This window comes from Pagrus pagrus (genome assembly GCF_965226575.1).
Source record: "Pagrus pagrus genome assembly, chromosome: 8".
Classification (NCBI taxonomy): domain Eukaryota; kingdom Metazoa; phylum Chordata; class Actinopteri; order Spariformes; family Sparidae; genus Pagrus; species Pagrus pagrus.
In genome coordinates this window covers 33,170,084-33,176,062 of record NC_140192.1, presented here as the reverse complement: position 1 = coordinate 33,176,062, position 5,979 = coordinate 33,170,084, and the positions used below count along the sequence as shown (strand labels likewise).

Below are 5,979 nucleotides of genomic sequence, written 5' to 3'. Positions count from 1 at the left end.
GTGTGAACCCGACCTTAGACATCATTTATGGACATCCAAGACGTCTAAAAGATGTCCTCTGGGGAGCCAGAATGAAAGCTTTTATACGTCTTCTCTGGACGTTGTATAGACGTTTATATATCGTTTAGCGACTAATTCTGGCTGTCAGTGGACGTCCAGATCATAGCCAGTATGAACGTCTATTCTCAACTAATTCTGGATGTCAGTGGATGTCTAGATTATGGCCTGACTATTGACATGGCCAGGCCATGATCTGGAATTGACAGTTCTCAATAAGACAGCTAACTGTGCGGGAGAGACTCAATGAAGAACGGGGATGAAATTCTGCACACCAATTTCTAAACCCGGGCTACAGCCCTGATAGCTACACTTAACTTTCTCATGGCTTGTCTCTCCAGTCTCCACCTTGAGACATGTGGCCACTGTGTATGTACTGTATGTGTGCGTGTTTGATGTAAATGCAGGCCACATCTCCTTCAGTACCTCTGTTCTGCTGTTAAACAACATTCCTCCCACCTCTGAAGCCCAACTATGTTCACTCACACTAACCTGTTACCTCTCGGCCATTCATCAATGTTCAACTGTCCAAACATAAGAGGTGTTAGGGACCCAGCCCGGCCACAGCAATGTGGAAGCTTTCCAGTGACACTGGCTGATTGATGAAGCTTACTTTGGCTGCATTGACTCAAATCCTCCTTTTGATAATACTGAAAGGGGAAGAGTTGTCAGCACACCATGGCAGTAGTGTCAGTAGCTCTGATTTCCTAATGGACTGAAATATTTGTTAAAGCTAGTGTTTTGGAGTGTTGTTTTCATCTATCAAAATTAAAAATTACATTCTCTCATCTTTTTTAGGCAACATTATGTAGTATCTTCTGTTGTGTGTGATTTGGGCCCCCTACTGTTTCTGAGTGCAAACACAACTGTTATAAATACAAATCCCAGGTTTCTCTAACAATTTGTTAGATGTAATTGAACATTATGTACTACAAACAAAACTCAGCACGTCACAACAACGTTGTGTCTTGATAACTTATATCTTGCATGCTAGTCAGAGTTTGACCAGTCTTTGCACACAACTCAGAACAGTAACAGAACACCAAGCTAACGTAACCTGAACTAGAGACAATAACATCTGGTTATGACATGCTACCCGCTAAACCTCTCGGCTGACTTGGCTTATGATAAAAAAGTAGCGAGTTGACAGCTATGCTAAGACAGCCAAACATAAAGCAAGTGCAACAACACAAGACATATAACTCACCGAGCATGCTAATATTACTCACTATTTAACTACTAATATTTATAACATCAAAATTTGCATGTCCACCTGGGCGTTGTGTTTCCATCACAGCTGATCTAAGCAGGAGCCAATTAACCCCTGCAAAATCATTTGACATGGGGGTAAATGTGATGATTGTGCACATTCACATTAAAGACGAAAGCCTGATGCTAGTGACTCTTAGTGGGTTTTTTGTGTTAAAAGGTTACTTCATTAGTTTACTTTGTTTCCCCAATCTTCATATACAGTTGTTAATCTCACATAGACACAAATTGCATCCTGTATACAGCGCATATATCTCTATATATGTATGCAATCAACAAAAAATGAAAGTTCCTTGTAGCTGGTTTAAATGTTATACCCTCCTAGATATATAGTAATATTCATAATTAATTTAATAATTACAAATAATTAATAATATTACTAATCTGACTTACTTATCTGACTTACTTACTGACCGACTTATCAATAATAACATAATCTAATTACAAAAAACTGTGAGTTGACCGCTGAACTGAAATTCTGATTGGTGAGTGACATTAAATAATGTAATATGACAAAATAATGATGACATTTTTCTGTCTCTCATGTTTTTTGAGTCTCTCAAGTGTTTTAGTGATTGTCACCAACAGCACTCTCTCATGACAGGCAATCCATCCAAGTGCAGTAGCCCAAAGTGAACACCATGCACTTTTTAGGATAATTTACAGAAGCTGGCAGACTGTCCCTAATTTTCTGGAGTAGCTTTTCATTACGCAAGGAAGTCAATTTTTCATTTACAAATTGTTCAAAAGCCAGACAACTTTTTGCTCTCCATCTTACGCCAGCCAACTGAGTCAAAATTTGGAAAATGTTGCATTTTTTAATTTTTCTAGACATTCTAATATACAGTATATGCAAACAGAGGAGACTGACTGGAATTTCAGCCACACAACATTGTTTGTAGTTATCAAAATATTATTATTTATAAAATAACATATTAAATTACTTTACTGTCATCACTGACGTGTGAGTTACTGACAGTGACATGTCTGGATAAATAGGTTGTTTTAACAGTAGTGGTAGCAGTAAACGAGCATTCCAATTAAGAAGATGTGCTTTCCTTTTTGTCAGCACAAAGTGGCTGGGGGGGTGGGGGGTTGGGGGGGGTGGTATTGTAAAGCCCATTAAAGTGTGTCTGAAATGAGGAGTGACTATATTTCACTGCCCTGACAATATTCTCTCAGGCCTGTTGATTTGAATAGTGGGAATATTTATGTCCAGAGGTGTTTGCCTCTTTTTAATGTCTGCACTCTTTAAGCAGACAAAGGAGACAGTTAATGTCTGCTGTAAGTGGTCATATATTAACAGAGGCATGTCCTGCAAGGAGAAACATTTAGGTCTCTTTATTATTTAATCATTCACTGCTTGACAGGAGGCTAGACATACCGGGTAAGCTGTTTACTGTATGTGCAGTATAAACTCACACAGTGTTCATTTATCGAAGAAAGTGCAGTATGATTAATGCTAGTAGCACACATCCAGGTGACGTCATTGTAACAAACCATCAACACAGCCTCTGTTATGCTTTTTCTTCTATAAAACAATCTTTAAATTAGAATGTTTTACAGTGGGTTTTGCTGAACAGCAACCATCATGACCACAAGTGACAATAACAAAATGATGGCTAATTCTAGCGGCAAAAGAAGAAAAGGAAGAGAAAGAGGGTGTGATTTCTTCTCTCAAAAGCTGCATAATCTTGCTTTGGGGTACTTGTCACAGCTCTAGTATAACTCAAGTCATAAAAATGTGATTAAGAAGTGTTTGAAGAAGTATTCGCATTCATGGGCCCAGAGGTTTGGTTATTTAAGTAAGTCTTATAACTTATAAAATATAGAAGAACCCATCTCAACATTGTATATATATATAAAAAACATGACTTCAACATGTATATGTGACTATGTATGGCATCAACACTCACACAAAGGGGTTGTAAAATACTTTGATCTGGAGAATGTAGTTGGAAATGGAATAACTTTGTGTGGAAGGGGTTTATAAAATGAACCTCTAGAGCAAAGGCGCTGCACAACAGCATACGTCTGGATTTAGTAAAACATGTTAATGTCAAAGTCCTTTTGGCAAGTCTTGCAACTCAACAGCCATCTTTGCAACACCTCCAGGCAGTTAATTTGGGCTATCAAGACCAGGCTGATATCTAAATGAATGGGGAGAGAGCCAGAGCTTCACTTTCAATGGTCATAAAAAAGAAACATAATGGACATCAATGGACATAAAAACTTGATGTATAGAATCACCAGTCAATTTAAAAAAAAATTTCTCACAAAATTTTCACATCACGTTTATCCTGGCCTTTGAAATACCTTTGATTCACAATATTATCCTAATAATCATCAAAATATTCTTAGAACCCTTAACATTAATTTGGTTAAGATGCAAATATTTTTATTGTATCACAGATACAACACACTCTCTTTTCTTTATAGTAAACATTCAATTCAAAATAAATCACTCTGTAAGAAATTTCCCTGTTAATAACAGTAAAATACTGGCATCTACAGTTGCCAGCATGAAACTGTTTATCCACAGTTTACATGCTGTAATCTACAACAACAGTTAATTACTGTAAAATATATTACAGTACTGTGCCATTTTGAAGATAAGTTTAACAGTAAAATAATGGCAGCTACAGTTGCCCGCATTAAATTCTTATTTTAGTTTGAACCGATACCGGCTCCGGTACCGGGAATTCAGTAGCTGTATTTTAAACCGATTGGGAATTTTGAGTTTGCATTTTGACCCCTTGAGCTTGCTGTAGCAGCTTAGTGTTACAATTCTACAGCAGCAAATTGAGCTAATTATGTGAAGTCAGCAGTTATAATTTCCAAAGTGAAACTGTCTCAGAGACAGTTTCATTGATGTTCATTGTTTATGTTTCAATCATAAATTCATAATCATTTATGTTCATAAAGTCATTAAAAGGTGATTAACAATGTAACAAATAAGGTGTTTAAAAAGTTGATAAGAAATATGTACTTAAAGCTGGGGTCTGCAAGTTGGAAAAACCATCAAGACCGTGAAAGATTTTGAAAGTATCCAGCCAGTAAACTCCGCCCCTGCACTCAGGCCTCTCTCCGAAGCCGCTCCCCCCAAACCATGAACGCGCACCGTCCGAAGACTGCCGAACACCGCCGACGGAGTCCGAGTCCTCACGAGCGGTGAGGAGGACAGCGCATCATTTTGTCTCACAACGTCCGACTACCAATAACTTTACGATGTCTCATTCACCTGTAAGTAAACACCTAATATAATCAAATTGAACGTATACAACCAACATAGCCATTGCTAGAACTGATAGCTGTCAACTTAGCTTTTTTTTTAGCATTCAGACATTGTTTTGAAAGTGTGTTTTGATGTTGTAACTCATTGCTGGTTAGCTAGCAGCAGCTGGCTATGCTAACATTAGATATGGAAAAGCTAAAACATCAAGATTAGTGGTGGGCCTGCTACGTGTTTTATTTTTTCGTTTCCCTCAGTGATTCACAGACGAACGTGAATATTGTATTGGACTTATGATGATACGATGTTTTGCATGTTAGAGCTTCCACGATGACAGCATTGTTGACTGATGATGAAGACACGCCAGAGCGAAGCACATCATCCCGTCAGAGGAGGACATGAGTGGAGGCAGAGGCCGTGGACGTGAGGGCGACAGGTCAAGGAGCAGGTGTTCATAGATCGAGTAGATCTTCAAGCTCAAAGGATTGCACATGAGCAGGTCAGCATCTAATGTAGAACATTACTGGTGCTTTTTTAACCACCTACAACTATTTGTGTTTGTACAGTATATTGACCAGGCATGTAACTCACGTGCCCTGTTCAGAATCACATTTTTTGCCAAGTAGTTTTTCACCATTTGAATTTGTGTTTTGGCGCATAACAATAAACACAGTAAGTAGAAACATGTAAAGAAAGATCAAGGGCTGGTCCTTTTTATTTTTTAATGTAATATAAACTGGGACATCTGTACAGTTTTGTCCAGGAATGTATAAAGTATTGACCATTGAAAGTGTGTATGTTCACAGTATTCTGAGGACAGTCGAGTTCTGTTCCATAAAAATATCTAATCATGTTGCTCATCTGTTGCTTTACAGGCCACAATTCAAGGACTACGTTTGGAGCAGTCACATCAAGTGCTGAATTTATTTGTCGTTCTGTATTTACTCCTTGTTTTGCATTATCTCTAACTTGTTTGAATAAAGTCTTGAAAATGATAAATGCCTTTTCTTTACACTTCCAGCATAAACAACCATCCCATTACAGTTCTTACACTTTACATGATGCACTAATAATAACAACTGAATTAGGTAAGACTCTTGTTTATTCCATTTCTTGAAACACATGTAAGTAAATAACACTACAAATATAGTATACAAATAGTATACCTTTTATCGTTTACACAATATACAGTACAATTAGCATAAACAACTATATACAGGAAGGACATCCAGAGGTTTCTTGACTGGTTATGCTGTTGATGTCGGTGCTGTATCAATCCCCTACTGTCTTGGCAGCAACTGTCCTGTAGAAAGAACACAATTACTATCTGACAGTAAATGCAGCTTTTCAAGGACCTTGAAATTAATTTCAATTTATTATAACACCACAACCTGAGTTGCATTTTATACAGTGACAAATAT

General features: G+C 37.6%; 1 long non-coding RNA gene across 1 annotated transcript; it reads left to right on the top strand.

Moving 5' to 3' along the window:
* Positions 1–4,321: 4,321 nt before the first annotated feature.
* On the top strand, positions 4,322–5,634 carry LOC311261017. The gene is made up of 3 exons (XR_014623079.1): positions 4,322–4,569; positions 4,879–5,057; positions 5,434–5,634. It is a non-coding gene; the product is annotated as an uncharacterized lncRNA (long non-coding RNA).
* Positions 5,635–5,979: the final 345 nt, after the last annotated feature.